Genomic DNA, 26,124 nt, shown 5'->3' with positions numbered 1-26,124 from the left:
GTGCAGTGTCCGGGAGCCTGTCCCTCGAAAGCTGCACAGGTCTAATGAAGAAAAAAGATATAGCAGAGCATATCTGAATCACGCTGGCCCTCCCATACAAATCCAGCGTGGGCAGCATCAGTTTGAGGACTTCGATATATGCTTGCAGTATATGGATAAAGAAAAGGTGAGCTTTGCATAGTTGCAGCCTGATTTTATAACAGTATCTTGATCCCTTGTTTGTTTCCAAAAGCCTGGGTGCAGATGGGTTGTTTCCATGATGCCCACCGGTACCAGATTTTTTTTTCTTTTTCTCAAACAAATCACCCTTTAATCTCTTAAAGGTAGAATGCAAAAATCAGAACAATCTGCTTTAACAAAAGAAGAAAAGTGCATATCTGATGACTGGAAGTCCTGCAAACTGTGTTTCTAATGTGGCCAAATTAAGCCCCAAAATACTGTTACCTGAGGGGAAAATAAAAAAAACAAACCACACCACAGGGAATATTAATACTCATAATAATGCCAGTATATAAAGCATTTGAAATTTAGGTTGGACGTGCTTATTAAATGCTAATTGTACTGTGCTACTAAAGGATAGAAAAAATACAGCCTAATAAATACCAGCATAAAAGTGAGATCGATCTTCTTCCTTACCCAACCTATGAGAATCAAAGCCAGCATAAGTAAATTGCTGGGCTCTAATTTTTAGGAGCTGGGATTTCTAATAACCACTTGTTTCTGATATGGTGGTATCTAACATCAGCTTGTATCCATTATATTTGAACACTTCGCATTTGCTCTGGTGAAAGGACAAAGAAACCCTCCCTTTTCCAAGCACTGCAAAGAAGTCTACTCACTATGGAGAACTGCTTCTTCTTGCTTCAGTCCCCTTCCTGCTTCTTCAGTGCTAGAAAATAAATTATGCCTGCCTTTCCCTAATCTCTGGTTTGAGGATTTATAAATGAGATGCAGTTATTACTTGTGTGCTTCTGTTAAGAGTCAGTCATGAATGAGTTACTACTAATAAATGAGGTGCAGTTATTACTTGTGTGCTTCTGTTAAGAGTCAGTCATGAATGAGTTACTACTAATAAATGAGGCTTCTGACAACAGAACAACATGGATTTTGAATGTACTAAGACACAATAAAGGGGGGAAATCTACCTCCACCTGTATTTCAGAGTTTGATCAGTGTATGAAAGAGTTTGTACAGCTGAGGATAAACTTAGGAGCTTCCAGTTCTTTGTTAGGTTTCAGTTTCATGGAACCTTAAGCTGCTCTTAATTCCCAGCTGTTGTGTTCCTATCTCCCTCCTCTGCACTGATGCTGATACTGTGCAGCTCCTTAAACCAGTTCCTAGAATTGATCAGGTTAAAAACTCTCCCTGTCCCCCGTGTCATTCCCCCCCCTTCTCTTTTCTTTCCCTCCCCCCCCCAAATGATGTGGGTTTTTTTTTAATTTCTTGAACTGGCACACCATCACCTGCTTCTGTAAACACTAGCATTGGCCAAAGGAAGGGGATGGAAATATGTGGCAGGGGTGAGATGTGACCTCAACAGCCTAGATTTAGATCAGTTTGAGCAGCTTAATGAGTTTCTTATTGGTTCTTGGCCTCCTTTGTGCTTGCCAGTGCTCATAGTTTTTCCAAATAATGGAAAAACTCTGTCAGTTTAGTTGTTACCCAAGTACTTCTGAATAGCAGCAGCAAAAAAATATCTGTCCCTATTTTGCTTTCATTTGGGAAATCTTGACTCAATGTGTCTGAATACAGCTTCAGAAGATGGCACAGACTTGGTTAACATTTAGGAGGTTTTCTTTGTGACCACAGATGTAGAAACTCTTGTGAAAACTTGACTCCCCCTCACCTCGCTTGCTGGGGAAAGAGCTTTATTCATCACTAACAGAAAGCAATTGTGTTTTTTAAGGCCTGCTGTATTATATGAAATAATCAGTGAGTGAAGGTGGTTTACAAGAAAAACAGTTCCATCTGTATGTGTGCTGTAGTGACTTCATAAAATAATGAGAATAAGACAAGTGACTTACATTTTCATGCGATGCTAAGATGAAATCTTATTTTTACTACAGTGGTACATCGCTGTGGGCCTAATTAGTCTACTGCAGAATAGGAATAACTATGTAAATAAGGTGATGTAATACAAGTGTATGACTATATTAATATTTGCATTAACTTCTGAACATGTTTCATGCAAACTAAATGTTTTCAAAAACCAGAATAGATTCAGAATTATTAGGCTATCTCTCTAGTTAAAATAGCAAAAACTAACTAATGTATGCAGCACAGCTACATTTTTTTTCTGTATTGATTAAATTGTCTGAAATTGCCAAATAATTTCAAGTCTGTATAATATTTAATAGTCTGAAACTGGGCCAAATGTCCAGTGTGCCAATGAAAGGGGAATATTTACACAGTCCCTTCCAACTCTATTGGATCGTACTTTCTTTTTCCTTTTAATCCCTTTACAAGAGTTGAGCAGTCATGCTCTGGCCTGAGTTTATTCAACAGAGCACTATCACTGTGGTGGGGATAACTTCCATCCCCAGTTGTATGATTTTACTGCTTTTCATGCTCTTTCTCTAGTTCAATTGAGTGATCTGCCAGTTCAGTGTGCTAAAATGGCACAAAACTGACTGAAAAGGGAAGACAGGAGACAATGAGACCTTTTGCTAGCAAGCTGTTAATTTAGTTCAACTGAAACTATGCAACTGCACTTTTGGACAAAGTTTGAGAAGCCAGTGAACTGTCATCATTATACATAATTGTCAAACATTGGCAGACTGTTTCTTAAAACACTTCTTTACAGACTGAAGCAGAGTGTGGCTATAGCAAAGGCAGGACCTCTTTGACCAGGGCATCATCCCAGTGAGGTCAGTGTGGCGATAGTCACCAGCCTGAGACAAGGCAAGGTAACAGGTCAGGGGGCCATCCAAGAAGTCTGCTCAGGAGCAACAACAGAGGGCCAAAGACCAGAATGGGAGGCAAGGCTACCTGTAATGCAGATCCAAAATTACAGGAGACAAGCCCAGAGAGAGGACTGCTTATATTATCGATCTAAAGTTCGTATAGTAGACTGGGGCCAGAGATAAGACTACCTATAATGTATGCCTGAGGTCCACCTAGGAAGTTCAGTCAATAAGTCATGCTGGAAGGAGACAGAGTCAGACACAGATACAAATCTGATGAAGCAGGCCAGGCTTGGGTGCCAATGCCAGAGCTTAAATGGAGCTCCTGGACCTGTTGGAAATGTTGTCATGTATAGCTGGTAACTGGCATGGTATTAGACATTGTCAATAGCTACTCTCCATGTTCAATAACACATTGATTCTGGATTTCTGTTTGGGTCAACTTAATTTTAAATGAACATGAAAAAAAATAAACGTGGAGAACTCATGCAGAATGTTACTGAGGCATAGTACTGGTTTTGGCTGGGATACAGTTAGTTGCATTTCTTTGTAGTAGCTTATATGGGGCTAGCTGTGTTTTGGATGTGTGATGAGAATAGTGTTAATAACACGTTATTGCTGAGCAGTGCTTACACAGAGTTAAGGCTTTTTCTGCTCCTCATACCAGCGCAACAGCGAGTAGGCTGGGAGTACACTAGAAGTTGGAAGGAGACGCAGCCAGGACAGCTGACCCTAACTGACCAAAGGGATATTCCATATCACATGGCATTGTGCTTGACAATAAAACTGGATGGAGGAATGGGGAGGTTGGCCAGGGCTGCCATTGCTTGAGGAATAGCTGGGCGTCAGTTGGCTGGTAGTGAGCAATTGTTTGCAGTTTTTTTGCATCGTGTGTTTTTCTTTTTTACCCTCCTTTGTTGTTGTGGTGTGGTTTGGGTTGTTTTGGTTGTTTTTTTATTATTTAATAATAATAATAAATTTTATTATTTTAAATTAAGCTGTCTTTGTCTCAACCTATGAAATTTCGTACTTTTACCCTTACGATTTTTGTCCCTGTTCTACTGCAGGTAAGTCTGTGAGTGGATGTGTATTGCTTAGCTGCCTACTGGGGTTAAACCACGACGGGCATAGAATTATAAAATCATGGAATGGTTAGGGTTGGAAAGGTCCTTAAGATCATCTAGTTCCAACCTCCCTGCCATTAGCAGGAGCACCTCACCCTAGACTGTGTCACCCAAGGCTCTGTTCAACCTGGCCTTGAGCACTTGCCAAGAATGGCGCATTCACAACTTCCTTGGGCAACCTGTTCCAGTGCGTCACCACCCTCACAGTAAAGAACTTCTTCCATTTATATAACCTGAACTGCCCCTATTTAAGTTTAAACCCATTGCCCCTTGTCCTGTTGCTACAGTCCCTGATGAAGAGTCTCTCTCCAGCATCATTGTAGGCCCCCTTCAGATACTGGAAGGCTGCTATGAGGTCTCCATGCAGCCTTCTCTTCTCCAGGCTGAACAGCCTCAACTTTCTCAGCCTGTCTTTGTACAGGAGGTGCTCCAAATCCCTTATCATCTTTGTGGCCCTCCTCTGGACTTGCTCGAACAGCTCTATGTTCTTCTTATGTTGAAGACGCTAGAACTGCACACAGTACTTCAAGTGGGGTCTCATGAGAGCAGAGTAGAGGGGCAGGATCACCTCCTTCGACCTGCTGGTCACACTTCTTTTGACGTAGCCCAGGATATGGTTGGCTTTCTGGGCTATGAGTGCACACTGCTGGCTCATGTTCACTTTCTCATCAATCAACACCCCCAAGTCCTTCTCTGCAGGGCTACTCTGAATCACTTGGCCCAACCTGTAGCTGTGCCTGGGATTGCCCTGACCCAGGTGTGGAATAGGAATATATACAAAAAATATCTAATAATATTTAATGACAGTTAAAACATCTTATCTGTTTGTGGCTACAGTTTGAATACTGGTAATTAAATATTGAAATGACCTACATGTGGGAATTTGGATGATGGTCAAAGTAAAAGACAGGCTATTAAGCCAGATGAACTATTTGTCTTATGCAGAATGCAAATTCCTATGAAAAGTGCTTGCACTTGAGTGCTGGTACTCAAATTCGATAGAGATGGGAGTTACAAAAATAGTAATGTTAAAACACTTTGTACAAATCACTTGATGTTCTTCTGTCTCAGTGAAGCAAATAAAAAGATCATAAAACTAAGATTTTATTGGATGCCATGTAATTGAATCTTTCCAGGAAAATAAACTCAAAGAGGTGCAACTCTGCTGGTCTCACATTTGAAATAAGAATGTCTGCTTTCATGTTTCCACTATTCTTTTAGGTTTTATTTTTTGTATTTATAATGAATTAAGATATACTTTAAAATATTATCTAATAATGTCTTAAAATTTATTGGAATTGCCTAGCATTCAGAGGCTATAAGGGACAAGAGGTTTTTTGATAGTTCATCTCTGTTTTGATTCAAAAATGGTGTGGTTTGGTGCAATTTATAGCAGTCTGTAGATTCCAGCTTTTTGCTGTGTTAAGTGCAGCGTTCTTATTTACAAACTACCATTCCCTCTTCCCACATGATACCAAAGGGAAGATTAATTTTGTATCAGAAGAGTGAGACTATTAACATAAAGGTGACTGCAGCTAATACTCCTACATTTTCATTTTATCATATTTAAGTTGGTATTTATAGAATGAATGAAGAGATCCAATTAATTGTACCTCCTGTTGATGCCATACAAGATTTTCTCTTTCAACACTTCATACTTTTTTCTGCCTTTTTTTTTTAGGATTTGTCATAGCTAATATAGCTACATATTTTTATCTCAGTGTGGGAAGAGTTGAAAGACATACTCAGAAGGCATACTCAGGACTTAACCCTGCAAGTACCATACGTTTGTCTGCTTCTGAATATGTTCAGACGTGTCCTCATTCTCAGATGATGCATATACTGGATTTCTGATGTTTCAGGAGCAATCCGTGCTTCCTGGTCAGATTGTGTGAGTAACTACCATCAACACAGTTTTTAGCTTGCTCCTCCTAGGGCAGGCTGCCTGCACCTATACTGTGCGGTGTTTGGAGGGATCTTGTAGTCTTCTGCAGGCCTTTCCACAGCCTTTTTAGGTACACAGCACAAGTATCACTCCTTTGCTACGCTTTCATTCTGTGATCACACGAGCTCTTAATGTGTGCCCTAAGACAGATAATGTTTGTTTTTTAATATTGTTCCCTCAGGCTACACTGAAATCCTTCAGCATCAAGCTGCCCTAACACATCTCCTTTGTTGATCAGGGTGACTCCTGCAGTGAAGGTTCACCTTTCTTCAAGAGCTGTGATAGTCCTCTGCCACACTGACTTCCTCTCTGCACCTTGAAGTCTGTCTTTGCGTATGAGACAACTGAACAATTTTGAAAAGTTCTTTAATAATGAATACCCAAGATAAAAAGAGAAATGCTTGCAGCATACCACTTGCCTGCTACCATAGCATGTTATCAGAGAGGCATGTTATGTTGACATGCCAGGCAAAAGGCTTGTAAGGATGATGTTGGAGGATTGGACCAAGTGAGACTTCGTACTCAAACCGTTTCCCAGAGCTATCTAGCTGCTGAATGGCTTCTGGGGTTTGTCTGAGAGAAAGTCTTGCTTCAAAGGATATTTCAGGAATAATGAAGCATGCTCACAGAGTGAAATCTAATGAAGAGGACTTTGGAGCAAAACGTGATGATTCAGACTGATGGTATAGGTGCAGTCAAAATCTCCTTATGCGTTATGTTGGGAGCCTTGGTCTGTAATTCAGTTGCAGATAGTACCCGTGGCAAAACTCCTGAGTCCATCATCCTAGATGCAGCTTTTCAGCATAAGAGTTATAAGACTGTCAGCTTTGGCAGACCACAGTATTTCTGCTTAGTCACATTTTCAAAGATGTTAGCTCCATTTTCACTGAAGGTTTAAAAAAATCAGATACTCTGAAAGAATATAGACTGAGCAATTAAATATTGGCAAAGTATATAAGCATTTCAAGCTAGAACCTTATAATAGGAAGTGTTAAGCAAACTTAACTACAGATTTCTCTTCCATCTGTATTTATATCATGGTGTGTACTGACTGTCTGGTATGCCTGTACAGATTTTGCCCCAAAGTTAACTTTGTCAGCATCTTGTGTTTAGTATTTATTTTAAAAATTCTGCATAGGTATGAGTTGTGTTTACATTTATAGTATCATTTTTTAGGCATGTTGGAATTTCTTTTGAACACCAGGCAGGTAAAATGAAAGTACTGAGAGACAATAACATGGGAAGACAATTACTGTGAAGTCAAAACCCAAGGCCTTTGACAGATTTTGTGCCTGCATGCCTTCCACAAAAGCATGGCATATAATCTTTATACTTGACGCATTCCCTTTGCAAAGAGATTCGGGGAGTTTTTAACTTTATGGTCGTTCTTGCTGTCCTGTACAGCAAAAAACTCTACAGACAGTTTTTTCCTGCCTGTAAAAATCATACAATCATAGAATAGTTAGGGTTAGAAAGGGCCTAAAGATCGTCTAGTTCCAATGCCCCTGCCATGGGCAGGGATGCCTCACCTAGACCATGTTGCCCAAATGTCTGTCCAACTTGGCCTTGAAAACTGCCAGGGATTTATTAATGTCATTTATTGATGGGAGCAGAGCTGATTAATCACAGCTGTTCTTACAGATTTTAATTTCCACAAAACAGCTTGTGTCTCCAGCACGCTGTATGTCTCTGCTTTTGCTTTTATTGCTATCTTACATGTTTCTTTCCAACTTTATCAGAAGACTGTCTGTTCATATGTTTCTTGGCTGTTTGGAGAAGTGTTCCATATACATGTAACAGTGATTCAAGAATCAATTGTGAGAGCTGTTTTTCCCTTCCTTTCATAGGGTATGACAAAATATTTTTATGCACAGTCATTTGCCTTTTAATTTATAGAATAAATACCCAGATTACGTCATGGACCCTTTTATTTGCGTTTCAGAGAAAGAATTAACAGGCATTTGAATGAAACTTAACTGCTTTTCAGTATAAGTTGAAATGGAAAAACCCTGTTATTAGCACACAGAATCATAGAATCATAGTATGGTTTGGATTGGAAAGGATCTTAAGATCATCTAGTTTCAACACCCCTGCCATGGGCAGGGACACATCACCCTAGGCTATGTCACCTAAGGCTCTGTCCAACCTGGCCTTGAACACTGCCAGGGATGGAGCATTTGCCACTTCTCTGGGCAACATGTTCCAGTGCCTCACCACCCTCACAAGTAAAGAATTTCTTCCTTATATCTAACCTGAACTTTCCCTGTTTAAGTTTGGTAACTGCCTTTCCGTAATTCCCATGGCACTTTAAATTTAAAGCTTCTTTCATATATGTAAAAAGGTTAGTGGTAATAAGGTAAATAAAGTGTGTAAGTAAATGAGGTAAGGTATGTAAGATATATAAACAATACTTTGTGTTCAGAGCATTCCCCCGTGCTTTTTTAAAGATATGTTTGTTAGCCATCAGTGTGCCAGTAGCAATAATGTTAGACCATCAAAAGACCTTCTAAACACAAAGCAACTGAACTTACCACCTCTCAAAAATCCACTTTTCCATTCATTTCAGGTTGATTTTCTTCTCTTTGTTTTGTTTAAAAGTTAAATTAGTCACTGAAAAAAAATAAAACTGATAGACATTAGTTAAAACTGGCCACTGAAGAAGTGTAATGTGTGCTAAGTTCATTATCCCTCTTGCACCTTGGTTTCAAACTTGTTTTGAAGGCTTGAACCTTTAGACGTGAACGAATCTTCAAGTCTTCTGGCCTACTCAACCTTGAGTCTGAAAACAGCATGCCAGCTTTGTTAACCAGGTTGTACAGGAAAAGCCAGGCTAAGACTGGTTATTACTTATTGGCTACTGAATACGTGTCAAATAGTGACTTTCAGTTATGATAACATGAGGCGGACCTGAGGCAGTTACCCTGAGATGAGAAGCTGTGTATCCCTTTACCAGTCACTTGAGCTGTTCAGTGTCCATCTGCTGATTTGAGAAGAAAACATCATTAATAATGTATTCATGGATTGTGCTCTTGCTTTTATGTTGCTATTAGTTTTTCCAGTGTGAGTTATTCTCAGCATTATTTAGCTTCTGAGCTCTAATGTCTCCTCAGTAGCCATGGCAAGTTGCTTGGTATTTTCTGGTTTAGGGGATAAAAGGAATTAAAACATATGATGTGACATTAAAATTGATCCATGAGTAGAGGTTGCTTAGATTTTGCATGAAAATCTATACTACATTAATATGGTTTAGCACTGCTTTGAAATACTTTTGCAAAGAGGGGGTCTGAGAAAAAAGAAGTAACTTATATCATAGTTTATTAAAGCTAACATAGCCACACTAGTCTAGTACTTAATAATATAAATCACTTAATGATATGAAATAAGTGAGATAATGTTTTGGACTTAGGGAGGGGAATGCTGATATAAGTTGGTGCAGCTCTATCAAAGTCAGTGGAAATGTCAATGCCAGCAAAATGGCCAGAAACACCTAGAGAATTTTGTTTGGTTTGGACAGTGTTTTAACATTTTTAATTAATAATTCTACCAGCCACAATAAAATCATTTCATTAGAACTTAAATCTTTCAAAACCATAATTTACAGTTTTATCATTTGGGGGAGTTGATTTGGTTTTAAATTAACGGACAATATGATCTGAAAAGTTGTCAAAAGTAAAGCCTGCAGCCAAAACAAGACTGTATTAGCTAGTAAGTTCTTAATGTCTGAAAATTTTGCTTTTTTGAAGTACTGATCTTTTGTTTTTCCTTGCAATAGGCAGTTTGTATACACTGGGAATGTAATTATGTGCTTGGGAGAAAATGACTTGCTGGTGAAGTCCTGTATCCAAGATATTTGCAAAGTAAAAGTTGTTTTTAATCTTTTTCTTTTTTTTTTTGTTTTTCATTTTTATATCTGGTGATATCACTGGCCAAAGCACCCAAAGGCTTGGCCGTTTATCTTTGATACAGGTCTCTGCAGTTTTCATGCCTTTGTGGCTTCAACATTACATTACTGCAGTACAGGGACCGAGGAGCTATATCTATGGCAACCAATGCCTGATAGGTAACTGACAGCATGAATTACAGCATCTCTAAGGATTTCATGCAGACTGGTCTCCCTGCTGGTCTGACTGCTCATTTATTTTTGACCTTCAGGACCAGGATCAGCAGCATCAAGGCATTTTCTGTTCTAGTATTCATTGTTCTGGAAGAAACTAAGAGAGTTTGTATAAATAAACGGTACAGATGGATCTTAAACTGGTTTAGGAGGGAATTTTTTTGCAATCATACTGTAATTCTTCAAGTGAGACGAACCATGTCTCATTTTTTCTGGTATCAGTATTGCTATATCTACTGTAGCACTTTTATCAACACAACTAGCTCATTTAGAAGGATATGTCTCATAACCCTGACTGACTTAGCAGTGTATGTAAATCCTGAAGTCAAACTCAACCTCAGATACAGCCTTTGTATTAAAGATGAAGTGGGGAATAAGGCGGGATATTAAATGGTTTTGGTTTTATTCTTTAGGTTTTGCAATGAGTGTCTGAATTAGGAGAGCCATTTTCAGCCCTGACATTAAAAATCCTGGTCCTCCACAGTCACTGGCAGTTGCAGGTACATGTTTAATATCAGTATCACAAAGGCCAAGAGATTGAAAGGTGAAATATAGGAAAACATATTTGGGGTTCTTGCTTTTCTTAATACCTCTGCAACTTGATTAAGTTTTATGAAAAATTCAACTCATACCCCTTGTTATGTGTGAGTGGACATGTTCCAGAATCTGAAATTCAGTTTTAGGTCTCCTTACCTAAAACATGCCCCAAACCACCCAGCTGGTTAAAACTGTTTCATAGGGCAGAGTTTAATGTGTGTGTTGACAGTGTATTTGGACTCTTTTTATGAAAGCTTTTGGCCATTTCTGTAAAGATCATCTGCCAGCAGTTATTTATTCACAGTTGCTTAATAATGTACATTTAAAAACAAAACTGTATGTGTCTGGACATTTATGCCTTCAGCCAAGTTTAGTGAAGATATAACAATATTATGTAATGATAATAACAATGACTTAATTGAGCAATCCAGGACACATGTACTGACACTACAATACCTATTTATTGCATGTAAGGGTTTCAGAGAAAATGAAATTAATTTGTAAGAAAATAAGAATTACAACTTAAAACAAGTTTCAGCAGTCACAGGGAAAAAAAACCCTTATCTGAATGAAGCATTTCTTTGTATAGAAGATCTCATTTTATTGATTTCTTTAAAGCATGGAAATCATACACAGAATGTTATTGCTTAAATATCATCTGCAAACAGTGAACTGTAATGCTTGATTAATATCATACATTGATACAGTAATCTACTAAAATGGCAATAAAATAAGTTTACTAAAGGAACCACAGTAAGATGATTTTTATCTCTACAAATGTAAGGCATAAAGAACCATTTCACAAGAAAAAATCCCTGTTAAATGTTATTGGAGTTTGCAGAATTCAAACTTACTCAGATTGACTTCATTTTAAGTTAAGATGAACTAATGAAATTTAATAAAGTTATAATCCTAACTGAATTTAAATCACTCTATTTGGAAGACTCATGCAATGCTTCAGTTGGGGAGTGGCAAAGCTGAAGAGTTTGTTTGGTTTTTTGTTTGGTTTTGTTGGGGTTTTTTTTGTGACTTGCTTGATTTTTCTAGTGACTACTTTCAGTACTGTGAACAAACTTTCAGAAATTGTTAGGAGGGTTCTCAAGATTGAGTGTTGCCTGATGTTATTGATGAAGGACATAAGAGCTGTTGGAGAAAGTCTAGAGGAGGGCCATGAGGATGATAAGGGATTTGGAGCACCTCCTGTACAAAGACAGGCTGAGAAAGTTGGGGCTGTTCAGCCTGGAGAAGGCTGCATGAAGACCTCATAGCAGCCTTCCAGTATCTGAAGCGGGCCTACAAGGATGCTGGAGAGGGACTCTTTGTCAGGGACTGTAGTGATAGGATAAGGGATGAAGGGTTTAAACTTAAATACGGGCAGTTCAGGTTATATAAAAGGAAGAAGTTCTTTACTGTGAGGATGGTGAGGCACTGGAATGGGTTGCCCAAGGAAGTTGTGAATGCTCCATCCTTGGCGGTGTTCAAGGCCAGGTTGGATGAGGCCTTGGGTGACATGGTTTAGTGTGGGGTGTCCCTGCCCATGGCAGGGGGGTTGGAACTTGATGATCTTAAGGTCCTTTCCAACCCTAACTGTTGTATAATTTTATGATTCTATGGACTGATAGCTAAGAAGAGATAACAGAATTATTTACATGGTGATTTTTGCACAAGAGCATAGAGAAAGTGTGCTCAGGACTTCTGTTTATAGCAAGAAAAAAAAATCCATGAAAAGGGACATATTTTCCTTAATTATTAATAGCTTTTGTATAGACCTATTTCAGATGCATTTTCCTAAAAATGTCATACTACTATTACTAATAACTTAAGTGGACCAATCTGATGAAATACTGTTTTCCCAGTTTGTATTGGTTTTAGTAAGATTGTAGATGGGTAGAGATTTTTGTAAATAAGTAGAGATTTTCACAACAGTTTGGGATCATAACAGAATTATAAATATGTAGGAAAGGGTGAATAGGCATGAAGAGATAATCTATTGCTCTTGTCAGGTTTTGGTTTGTTTTTTTTTTTTTTTTTCCTAAGCAATCTATTATAAGCACATTTAAATTTACAGAAAAGACTTAGGTTAAGGAAGTTTTACAGCTGCCTTAGCAGGTCTGTTGCTTGGCTTCCCATCCACAGCAGAATTGTCATGATATATGTTCTAATTCTTCTTGATGTAAGACTTAATTAATATTTCCTGTGCTTCTTTCAGTTCTCCTTCTAGTGGAGATATTGAATAGCAGTTATGATTATCTTTTTATAAATATCTTTCAGGTATGAAGAGATTTATCAAGTCCTGCACTCTTTCAGGTTCTTCACTAGGTCTGAGTTGACTGTGTTCCGCTGTAGATTTCAGTTGCTGAAAACAGGTGTGTAAAATATGTTCTGGCCTTCTACATGTCTACATCATCACCACACTAAATTTAGATTTTGATTTTTTTTCAGAAATCAGTGTTCTTATTCTGAACATGGAGAAACTTGCAGCTGTACTGCATCAGGTAGAGCTGCAGGGGATGACTGGGACAGTTTCTTCTCCTTTCCTTTCTTATTCCTGGTGACAGCAATTTACTATGGCTTACAACACTTTTTTTCCTATGTTCTGTCTCCATGTTTAAATTGAAGTCTGCAGCTGATTTATCTGTTTTGTCCAAGTGAAGGTGTAAGCAATGTATTACAGGAGTAAGTTTCTTATTCCCTGTTACTGCCATGAGTGAGTAGAAACTTGGCCTGACCTGGTGGTTCCTAATCCTCAGTAAACTGCCAGTCAATTTTCAAGTCTGATAACTGTAACTGTCACCAATAGCCTCACTTTTCATCAGCAAATGAAATTATTTTAATACTGCAATGAATTGGGAACATTCTAAAATAATCAAACCAGACACTTTGAATAGCACAGAACCCCACAAGTGTTTCATCCAGAAGTATTTTGAACCTTCTGGGGAAGTAGGCTTCTTCAAAAGCCCTTTTTATTGTATATGACACCTGTCAAAAGGATTTATGCCTGCTTTTGGAGTCAATATTTCTGTAATTAGTTTTTAAACTCAATAAAAGATGGCTTATTTCCATCTGATTATGGTATTATCTACAGCAGAAATGTATAGATTTTTAAGCCAAGAAACACTTTTTCTAGACTCTGATTACAAAGCAGCTTAATTTGACGTGACTTCAGTGCCACACATCACTAGGGCAGTATATTCCTACACTTCGTCTGTGCTGAGCACTATTTGCTTGATCATAATGAGTCAGCTTAGAGAGCTAATATGGCAGAAGACTTACTAAAGCATGTGCTGAAAGGATCAGTACAGAGCAAAGGCGAATACAGGACAAGAGAGTAGAGATGTGGCAGCAAGTAGTTAGACCAGCTTGGGTTGCCATGACCTGCGTGACATTTCACGGACCTCAGAAACAGATCATGTATTTCCAGCACCATTACAATAAAATTCAGTTATCTGATGTATCTCAGACCACTGCTCAAGGTCTGTCTCCTTCCAAGAGATTCCCAGGTTGGGACACTCAGTCCGAGGTAAATTAATTCCACTTACTTGAAAACAAATAGCATATTAAGTACTGTTACTAAATACAAACTAATTATCAATTATGCCAGGTGATTTTTCTCTCTAATTTTTATTTTTGAAAGAGGCTTCATGGTTTATCAGGCAAAGTATTCCTTAATTGGCTTCCCCCCCCACCCGGCTTTAGAAAATAAGCAAATTGAACTTTACAGTAATGTCATGTGCTTAACATACTTAATGTAGGTGCATAGTAATATGGCAACACTATCCTCTAGTGGCGGTTTTGTGTTAACACAAATCTCGAACTACATCAGCGTGAATTGGTTTATGTGTGTTCAAAAGATGGTATGTTGGCCACAATATTATTTATAAATTCAGAGTTCTGTTTTACATAACAAGGAATAATTAAATAAATTCTGCATACAGTGTGATGATAATATATGCTTCAACACCAGCATCAGCTGCACTATATGTATTTTTATGTGACTATAAACCAGACTATATATATGATTACTTGTGACTTTCCAGACTATCAAACTTATGTAGCTGTATTCTGCTATGGTAGTTTTTTCATGGATATGTCGTTTAACATGGTAGGATCACTAGCTGGTTTTTAGTCTCCTCTTGAACTGTGTCATTAAAGTCTAATTCTCATGGTAAGAGTGTCTCAAGACACTGGTATCCACAAGTACACGAAATATCCTTAATTTCTTTTTCAGTTTGCAATTTCAAAAATCCAGTGTATAGCTTAAAGGAGAAATAAGGAAAGGCAAAAAAAAAAAGAGAGAGCAAACTCTGAGATTTCAATGCATCAGTTTTTCAAACTTACCCACTAAACAGATCAGTCTAGACTGAAGGTGTAGTTGCTCACTGTGAAGATTGATGTTACAAAAAATTACATGACTTCTCACTCATGCCCCAAAAATGTTTCTGCTCTGGAAGTTTGGAAATCTATCTATGTAAAAAATCCTATGACATTAATCACATTTTAGGAGATGGGATTGTACCTTATAAATGATACCACTTAATGCACCATAAAACATAACCAGTGGATACTAAAGAGGTTATACTGACATTGATACATATTACAGAATTCATAAAAGTTGCTTGCACTTTATAAACTTACTTTAATTCACAAGTGTATTTGTTGCTATTGTGCCAAGTTGTTTTTCTGATATCTGTACAAAGAATTCAAGGTAAATGTTTTCTTCATTTCATGTGAATTGTTAATTAAAAACCAAAAGCAAAAATAAAAACATAAATTGCAGTATTCCTTTTCCTAGTATTCAATTTACATTGCAAAATATTAGCATTTCTTCTTTTTTTTTTTCCTCTGAGGTCTGTGCTTGGACCAAAGGAGATACTTGATCTGGGCAGTTCATGTGCACAGAGAAAAGTCATTGGCTTGTCTTTGTTCCACATTTCCCTCTAGCAGTGTTTGCTACAATGGTATAAACTACAGTGGTAAACACCAATGTGAAAACATAAAATTTATGTCAACATAATTGTAGCCACAGAACGATTAGTAAAGAAACAATTCTCTTGAATGAGACAACATCTTTTTTTAAAGTGTGAATAAAAAGTATTAGTACTGTAAGTAGTGCCACTAAGGGTCAGATGTAGTTATGTGATGAACACTGTTATTTTGAAAATACCATGTGAAGAGTTCAGATGTTACTACTTGCAAGGGACTTGTCTGGGGACAAGGGACTGGAGTCTTTTGTTGCTGATTGATGAGCTTAATCCCAAATTCACATTGCTAGTGACAAAATACATAGTGGCATATGCCAGAGCTCTGTGTTTCATGAACTAACAATGTGTCCAGTCCCCCAAAACACAGCTGAAAATTTACATTGCAGATTGGCTAACTATGTAAAACACCAACCAGTCATTTTGTGGGCAATGTTTGTTACCGATGTTTGAATGGCAAGATTATATTATCCTTTTTCCACTAGTTCTTCTCTGAAAGGTGAGAACTGTCAATGGGAAGTACAGAGAAGTCTTAGAATTCTTTCCTCTGCTATGTGTGTTCTACAGGTAAATAAAGAAATGAAAAATAACGTCAGGAAAAATAATAGCCAGATATCCTGGGGAAAATGCTAGTGAGGCTCTGTGAAAGGGAACTGTATGTTAGTAACAGGATACAATCTGGTTGCATGAAGACAGACCTACATCACAGGTGATCAAAATAATACTGTTTATCTCTTAAACTATGTTAAATAAACCTGTAATGTAGAGGAGCAACAAAACTTTTGCTTCAAGTTCTCTTCAATAAGTCAGTACTGCAAGGTGAATCTGTCTCCTGTTTATATTCCCACTTGCCTGGTTCTCTTGAATTCGGTATTGCTAGATACTGTGTATCTAAAAGTGATAACGTAAGGGCATAAGAAGATGGAGTTTACTGTTATATGGGTTACTATGTGTTTTTGTGCTTCTGTTTACTAAAAACAATTTGATATTATGTTTATGAAAAACACATACTTTGATGACTCTTTGGAATATGTTCTCTTTTCTTTGTACATATTTTTGCCTTGAAAAGTGAACCTTTTTAAATTTTCTTAAGAAAAATATTGTGTTTACTTAATAAACAGTACAATGAAACAAATATTATAATTTGCAGTTTCACATGTTCATAATTGGCTTATGGACCCAAACATGAGAAGGACATGGACCGGTTAGAGTGAGTCCAGAGGAAGGCCACCAAGATGATCAGAGGGATGGAACACCTCTCCTGTAAAGACAAGCTGAGAGAGTTGGACTTGTTCAGCTCAAAGAAGAGAAGGCCCAGGGGAGACCTTCTAGCAGCTTTCCAGTACCTAAAGGGGTCTACAAGAAATCTGGAGAGAGACTTTTTACAAGACAAGTGGGAATGGCTTTAAACTGAGAGAGCACATTGAAGAGATTGATTTGCAGAGGCTGCTTTTCCACTACAATTTCAGTCATACCAGTGGGAAGTATGCCTTCTCTTTCTCTCTGTTGACACTATCCCATACATCTGGAAGCAGCTGCTCTTAAAAAAGGGCCTTGACATCTCCAGTTAGAGAAAGCAGACCAACTTTATGTGGCAGAGCTATGACAACAAGTCTGAAAATTTGTCTTCTCTAATTTCTGTTATTGTTGGGTTAGATCTGATGCAAAACTTTCAATATCAACTCACTTTTATGTGTATTACTGCCTGAACTAAATACCTGGAAAGTATTGAGTTACTTTTTAGTATATATTGAATAGACAGATCATACAAGCATGTGCTAAGAATTTATTTGAATTTAACAGGATGCATAAGAGCCTTAAAAATTTTAAAATTTAAATAAAATGCAGTGTATCTGTCTTTGTAAAGTAGAAATATAGAGAGCAGAATCCTCTGCTGAGTTAGACTCATTATCCAACTGATCAGTCTTTCTAGAATAAAAGAGCCTTGTGATTGTGACCAGGTGGAAGCAAGGACAGGCGACCTGGGAAGAATACAGAGATGTTGTATAGGAAGCTAGGGACCAGGTTAGGAAAACTATGGCCCAGTTAGAATTAAACTTGGCTAGGGATATGAAAGATAACAGGAAGGGATTCTATGGTTACATTGCAAGTAAAAGACAGACTAGGGACAATGTGGGCCCTCTCCAGAAGCTATCAGGAAAACTGGCTACCCTGGATTTGGAGAAGGCTGAGGTTCTTATTGACTTTTTTGCCTCAGTCTTCACTGGCAAATGCTCTGACCACACCACCCAAGTCCTGGAAGGCAGACGCAGGGACTGTGAGAATGAAGACCTTGGGCCCACTGTAGGAGAGGATCTGGTTCGAGACCATCTTAAGAACCAGAATGTGCACAAGTCCATTGGACCTGGTAAAATCCATCCGCGGGTCCTGAAGGGGCTGGCAAATGAAGTTGTTAAGCCACTGGCCATCATATTTGAAAAATCGTGGCAGTCAGGTGAAGTTCCCAACAACTGGAAAAAGGGAAATATAACCCCCATTTTCAAGAAGGGGAAAATGGATGACCCGGAGAATTACAGACCAGTCAGTCTCACCTCTGTGACTGGCAAAATCTTGGAGCACATTCTCCTGGAAGGCATGCTAAGGCACATGAAAAGCAAGGAGGTGGTTGGTGACGGCCAGCATGGCTGCACTAAGGGGAAATCCTGCCTGACCAATTTGGTGGCCTTCTATGATGGGGCTACAAAACTGATGGATAGGGGCAGAGCAGTTGATGTCATCTACCTGGATTTGTGCAAAGTGTTCGACACTGTCCCACACGACATCCTTGTCTCTAAATTGGAGAGACATCGATTTGATGGGTGGACCACTCGGTGGATAAAGAACTGGCTGGATGGCTGCACACAGAGTTGTGGTCAATGGCTCGATGTCCGGCTGGAGACCGGTAACGAGTGGTGTCCCTCAGGGATCAGTGTTGGGACTGGTCTTGTTCAACATCTTTGTCAGTGACATGGACAGTGGGATTGAGTGCGCCCTCAGCAAGTTTGCCAATGACACCAAGCTGTGTGGTTCGGTTGATACGCCGGAGGGAAGGAATGCCATCCAGAGGGACCTCAACATGCTTGTAAGGTGGGCTGATGCCAACTTTATGAAGTTTAACCATGCCAAGTGCAAGGTCCTGCACCTGGGTCGGAGCAATCCCAGGCACAGCTACAGGTTGGGCAGAGAAGAGATTCAGAGCAGCCCTGTGGAGAAGGACTTGGGGTGTTGATTGATGAAAAAATGAACATGAGCCGGCTTCAGTGTGCGCTCGCAGCCCAGAAAGCCAACCGTATCCTGGGCTGCATCAAAAGGAGCATGACCAGCAGGTCGAAGGAGGTGATCCTGCCCCTCTAGTCTGCTCTCGTGAGACCTCACTTGGAGTATTGTGTGCAGTTCTGGTGTCCTCAACATAAAAAGGAGATGGAACTGTTGGAACAAGTCCGGAGGAGGGCCACAAGGATGATCAGGGGACTGGAGCACCTCCCGTATGAAGATAGACTGAGAAAGTTGGGGCTGTTCAGCCTGGAGAAGAGAAGGCTGCGTGGAGACCTCATAGCAGCCTTCCAGTATCTGAAGGGGGCTTATAGGGATGCTGGGGAGGGACTCTTCATCAGGGACTGTAGAGGTAAGAAGTTAAAACTTAAACAGGGGAAGTTTAGATTGGATATAAGGAAGAAGTTCTTTACTGTGAGGGTGGTGAGGCAATGGAATGGGTTGCCCAGAAAAGTTGTGAATGCTCCATCCCTGGCAAGTGTTCAGGGCCAGGTTGGACAGGGTGGCATGGTTTAGTGGGAGGTGTCCCTGCCCATGGCAGGGGGATTGGAGCTAGGTGATCTTAAGGTCCTTTCCAACCCTAACTATTCTATGATTCTATGATTTCCCATAATACAAAGTCAGAAAAAGAGTATGTTTACTAAGAAAAGCTATGATTTTATAACTAAGCACTGTATTTTATATAATGATGTATTTTTCATATTTTTAATTTGCTATAATTTTGGAAAATTAAGCTGTTTTCAATGTAAGTCATATAATTTGCAAGGAAAGATTACCACATAATTTTTTCACTTTGCAATATTTGAAAGAAATTTCTCTTCATACGGTATAAATCAGAATTTAGCTTGTGAAAAGGGCAGCTCCTTCCTGGATTCAACACAGGCATAGAGTACGGACTGGTATTTGCTGATAAAGAGATTTCAAATCTTCTATGAGGAAAAAAAAAGAAGTCTGACTGGTGATATTGAAAAATCAGCTATGTTCCTACTTCTCATTTTTAAAAATAATATTGCATATTGTCTGTAGTATGAGATTATAAAACTACTAGTTTGTTACCAAGTAGAACAGAAGGCCAGAACACGTCCACATAAATGAAAAATTAGTAGTTGCATTCTCTGAATAACGACTGTGACAGAGGAAGAAGGAAAAGCAAAATCATTCATAATCTGGCCCTGAGAGCCATTTGCTATTAATTTTCATGCCTTATGTTTTAAACTGAGAACCTTTAGAAGTGAGGGGGGATTTGTTTCTTCAAGTTCTAAGTGACACAATTTCTAGGTGCATATCTCTTTACTGGCTTTCTCTGAAATAGAAGTTGCCAACACAGCTGGAAGGACATGGTACTAAAGGTATCAATAGATTGGTGTGGGATGGTGGGTCCTGTTTTTATATTTTAAGAAGTTAACATATCAAACAGACATGACATAAAAAAAGTTCTAAGCTAAGAAAGAGTTATAAATATGTTTTATATTTTGGTCAAAATGTTGTGTAATGAAAGTGCTACGAGACAGAGGAGTCACATAGCTTTTCCAGGGGGTGCCTTTTTCTGTATTGGAGCAGCTCTCTCCTGGGAAACAGTGCTGCAAAAATTACTGGTAATGGCATGTGATAGGATTAAGTGCTTTATGAATAATAAGCATTTTGCCTAAACTAAATGGTGCTGCATATAGTAGTCTAAAATAATATTAATTCTTAAATTTTCTGAGTAATTATGTCAGTCCTTCTTCCCTTCAGGACAGAATACCTATTCTTCATTGACGTATCTTTAAAAAAACAATCATTAAATTCTACAATCTTCTTTACACTTTGAGAATACAAACTTGCAGGAAGGGGAATTTGCAACGTTAGTCAAATGATGTACTTGCAAAAATATTTAAGTAATATCTTAGATAGTGTGTGTTTGCTTGTTTAATTAGGTTCTAATACAATCTCATTGCTACTAATATTTTTTAGAAGATTAAAAAAAAACCCCACAGGGTTCTACAGTCTCACAATTCTATCATTAAATGTCTGTTCTACTCGAAAGAAATAAGTAGATATTTTGAAACATGTCAGGCAGTTAGTTTGTTAATGATCACATTTCTTTTGAGGAATGAAGAGCATGACTCCATAATATCATTCTGTCTGTTAATCACAACACTCTTCAGTTTCTTCGTTACCTTCCAAACTGTTTCTTATGCCTGAACCCTCCTACTGTGAAATTATTTTACCCTCTGAAGTGTCTCAGACTGTTTTCTTGCCAAATAAATGTTTTTAGTACCTTCCATTCTGTTCTTTAAAAGTATCAAACAGGGTGAACTACTAAGCCAAATTCCCCCCTGGATTTGAGAATGTGACTCTCTAATCTTGTGTAAAGAGGCATTAACAGTATTAGTCACAGTACTCTGCTTTTTCCATATTTCTGATTAGTCCCTAATGTGGCTGTCTTTGCACAAGCAGAATTCTCATTAGCACTAATAGATTTATTAGATCAGATACTGAGATTTGTAAAACAGTGCTCATGTTACTTACAGAAACAGTGTAATTGATTTTTATTTACCAATGCATGCAAGAGTTGCACAGAAAAAAAAAAAAAAGGAATTGTGAATCAGTGATATTTTATAGAAGGGGATGCCTGGGTAGGGAGCGGGGGGGGATTTTAGGCATTTTTTTTCTACTATAAATAGATCTATTTGTAAGCACTACCTGTGTAAGAATTGTATGATAAAACCATTGAAATGATGTTTCACAACACGTAATGATAACGGACTGGTTTTCATGGATCAGCGGGTAGATGATTAGAACTTTCAGATTCTAAATTCACTTTCACATCAGCCCTTGCAGCATTACAAAAGGGGATCACTCAAACTCCTTACCTTAGTTATGATCCACACGAGGCAGTCCATCAGCTGGAAATATTTTGCTCATCTTCTGTGCTTGCTTCTCAGCTCATAGAATCATAGAAGGATTTGGGTTGGGAGGGACCTTAAAGATCATCTAGTTACTTAGACTGTAGGAATTGGTTATACTGGATTCCAGCCAGATGGAAGTAATTTTTGTGATCAGGGAATTCTATCTAGAGAGATGTATCTAGTCTTTTTTTTGAAGTTTGAGCAATGTAGTGAGAACAGACTGGACCACAAAATGTGACCCCAAAAGTGTCTTAGAGTAGGTGGATTATTAAAGAAAGTATTTAATAAAATGTCTGTTCCATTCAGTTTTACCAGCAGAAGAAAAACACCTGAATAAGGAGTCCGAGATCTGGTCCTTATTGTGCTTTCTTTGGCCTTTCATTTCTTATTTTGTTACCTTTGTGAATTTTGAGTGTATACAGCCAGTCAGCAAATGAAGAATCCAGTGCTCTTACAACATCCATTTTTCTTTCTGTGAATGTTGATATTTTATCTTCTCTTAAACTTCCCTTAATATTTCTTTGACTGCTTAAAATTTTTGTTAATTTGTTTTAATCACAGAATCACACAGAATCACAGAACATTAGGAATTGGAAGGGACCTCAAAAGATCATCTAGACCAATCCCCCCTGCCATAGCAGGAACACCTAGTGAGGTTACACAGGAAGGCGTCCAGGCGAGTTTTGAATGTCTCCAGAGAAGGAGACTCCACAACCTCCCTGGGCAGCCTGTTCCAGTGTTCCGTCACCCTCAGTGAGAAGAAGTTTCTTCTCAAATTTAAGTGGAACCTCTTGTGTTCCAGTTTACACACATTACCCCTCGTCTTACCATTGGTTGTCACCAAGAAAAGCCTGGCTCCATCCTCATGACACTCACCCTTTATATATTTATAAACGTTAATGAGGTCACCCCTCAGTCTCCTCTTTTCCAAACTAAAGAGACCCAGCTCCCTCAGCCTTTCCTCATAAGGGAGATGCTCCACTCCCTTAATCATCTTTGTCGCCCTGCGTTGGATTCTCTCCAGCAGTTCCCTGTCCTTCTTGAACTGAGGGGCCCAGAACTGGACACAATATTCCAGATGTGGTCTCACCAGGGCAGAGTAGAGAGGAAGGAGGACCTCTCTTGACCTACTGACCACCCCCCTTCTAATACACCCTAGGATGCCATTGGCCTTCTTGGCCACAAGGGCACAGTGTTGGCTCATGGTCATCCTATCAACCAAGACCCCCAGGTCCCTTTCCCCTTCACTGCTCTGTAATAGGTTATTCCCCAACCTGTACTGGAACCTGGGGTTGTTCCTGCCCAGATCTAACACTCTACACTTCCCTTGTTATATTTCATCCCATTTTTCACAGCCCAACTCTCCAGCCAGTCCAGGTCTCGCTGGATGGCAGCACAGCCTTCTGGCGTGTCAGCCACTCCTCCCAGTTTAGTGTCATCAGCAAACTTGCTGATAGTACACTCAATTCCCTCATCCAGGTCATTGATGAAAATATTGAATAATACTGGCCCCAGCACTGACCCCTGAGGCACCCCACTAGATACTGGCCTCCAACTAGACTCCGCTCCATTGACCACAACTCTCTGGCTTCCCTCCTTCAGCCAGTTCTCAGTCCACCTCACCACCCGACCATCCAGTCCACACTTCCTCAGTTTAGCTGTGAGGATGCTGTGGGAGACTGTGTCAAACGCTTTACTGAAGTCAAGGTAGACCACATCCACTGCTCTGCCATAATCCAACCACCTTGTTATGTCTTCATAAAAGGCTATGAGGTTGGTCAAGCATGACTTCCCCTTGGTGAAGCCATGTTGACTGCCCCTAATGACCCTCTTATCCTTGATATGCCTTGAGATGGCACCAAGGATAAGGTGTTCCATCAGTTTTCCAGGGATGGAGGTGAGGCTGACTGGTCTATAGTTACCCGGGTCTTCCTTCTTGCCGTTTTTGAAGATTGGAGTGACATGTGCTTTCCTCCAGTCCTCAGGCACTTCTCCCATTTCCCAAGACTTGGCAAAGATGATGGAGAGTGGTCCAGCAATGACTTCAGCCAGCTCCCTCAGTACCCGGGGGTGCATCCCATCGGGACCCATGGATTTATGGATGTCCAGATTGCTTAATTGCTCCCTAACCCAGTCCTCATCAACTAAGGCAAACTCCTCAGATTTCCCGACTTCATCTGAGGTCTCAGGGGTACGGGGCTCCTCAGGACAGCCTCCAGCAGAGTAGACAGAGACAAAGAAGGCATTCAGCAACTCTGCCTTCTCTGTATCTTCTGTCACCAGGGCACCCACCCCATTCATCAGTGGGCCTACGTTGCCTCTGGTGTTGGTTTTATCTGCTATATATTTGAAAAAACTCTTTCTGTTGTCCTTGACCCCTCTCACCAGATTTAATTCTAAGGAGGCCTTAGCCATCCTAGCTGCCTTCCTACATCCTCTGACAACAGCCTTATATTCTTCCCAAGTGGCCAGCCCTCCTTCCATGATCTGTAAACTCTCCTCTTCCATTTGAGCTTACCCAGCAGTTCCTTGTCTAACCACGCAGGTCTCCTGGCTCCCTTCCTTGATTTCTTACATGTCGGGATGCTTTGATCTTGAGCTTGGTAGAAGCAGTCCTTGAATGCTAGCCAACTATCTTGGGCCCCTTTACCTTCGAACAGCCTTGCCCATGGGATTTCCCCCAGCAATTGTTTGAAAAGGCCAAAGTTTGCCCTGCTGAAGTCCAGGGTTGCGATTCTGCTTGCTATCAGTTTAATATAATTTGAAGTCTACGTAAATGCATAGGGTTGAGAGTTTTTTCCTCTGTTGCCTCTTCATTGCTTGAATTCTTTACTGATTTCAGTGAAACACAAAGATTTATTTCATGTCACAACAAGAATTCTGAAAACTGACTGGTGTGAAGAATGAGAGAAACTATAGATTAAAGAACATCTGCTTTTAAAAATCTAACAACCTAATAACCTTATGTATTCTGGATGTGTGTGCCTCTGACTTACTTAACAATATGGTTTGTCCAAGATGGAAGTATTTTTACTTTTATTTTCTTGTGATTGCTTTGGGCTGAAGTTTTTTTATGTTTGAGTGAAAATAGCCATTTGTTTGGAAACTGATTACACTTAAATGCTATAAAACTAGTGTCAGATATGTGACTCATCAGTAATTTTTTTATATGGTTAAATGAAAAAGTACATTTGTAATAAGGCGGATCAGTTGCATGTTTTGAGGTCAGCAATAGTGCAACAATATCAAATTTTGGAAGACAATGCTCAGCATTTTTAAGATTCCTGTCACTGATTTATTAGAAGAATCAGCTGTCAAGTATGTTAAAATGCAGTTCCTACATAGGATAAGGACATTAACTTATTGATTAAAAAGAACCTTTAGCCCATTCAGATTTACTGTTTTCCTCAAAGGCTACATTTGTTCCAAGTCTGTAATAAGAATGATTAATATCTGTCTTTTAAAAGAGATTGCAGGATTCTAGGTACTAAAATGTACTCAAAAAGAGAAAATGTTGTTGTAAAGATAGACTTTGGGAAAGTAATGTTTATAAAGGATATTGCAGCTTTTCATTTCAGTTCCTATTCTAGAGTGTATTTAATACAATGTACTGAAACACTGTAATATCATCCCATTTCTGTACTGTGTAATTTGGTGTGTATACTGTAACTTTTTCTGACAATAATACAAGAGTCATCTACTATATCTTACTAATACGAAAATACATAATACATCCGTATTTATTAATGCATTAATACTAATGAAATAATAGACAGATACAGGATATAGTGCTGGTGTCCAAAAACCAGATTTGTGTCTGGCGTGCAGTAAACCAATTCCACACACCCAGGAGAGATATAGTATTTATTCAGGCCTGAGTGTCACAGAAAGTTGAGAGAATAAAACTCCTTAATACCAATATGGCATTAAGAACCAGGCATTTCTTTATTGCATCACTGAATGCTAGGTGGAATTTCCATGAATCAAGCACACCCCATGCTGATTTCATTGTTACATTTATACACAAAAATTACAAGGTAGTACACTCCCAGTTACAATGATTGGTTAACGATTCAGCTTTCAGGTACAAATGGCTGATTTGCCATAAATTTTATAGAATTCATTTAATGATCTAGAAATAAAGTCCGGAAACTCATTCATTTTCTAAGTCCTTATCACCATTAAATTTATAGAACTGCTATATGTAAACTACTGTCTGCTATGGTGTCTGTGGGCTCCTGGATATACACATTCATCCTAAGTGACTCTCAAAACAAAATGTAGGTGTATATCAGTCCTATTTCCCCGTCAATCTAAGGCTTTCATTTATGTTGAATGGGAGCCTTAAGATATAGCCA

The 26,124-nt window shown here is 39.0% G+C and overlaps 1 long non-coding RNA gene across 1 annotated transcript; it reads left to right on the top strand.

Moving 5' to 3' along the window:
• The first annotated feature begins 86 nt into the window (after positions 1-86).
• On the top strand, positions 87-10,380 carry LOC308221754. Its single transcript, XR_013956977.1, has 3 exons — positions 87-166; positions 5,709-5,918; positions 6,211-10,380. It is a non-coding gene; the product is annotated as an uncharacterized lncRNA (long non-coding RNA).
• Positions 10,381-26,124: the final 15,744 nt, after the last annotated feature.

Source organism: Psittacula echo, assembly GCF_963264785.1.
Source record: "Psittacula echo genome assembly, chromosome: 5".
In the NCBI taxonomy this organism is placed as follows: Eukaryota; Metazoa; Chordata; class Aves; order Psittaciformes; family Psittacidae; genus Psittacula; species Psittacula echo.
The sequence above is the reverse complement of the archived record's forward strand: the minus strand, read 5'-3'. Positions and strand labels throughout refer to the sequence as shown.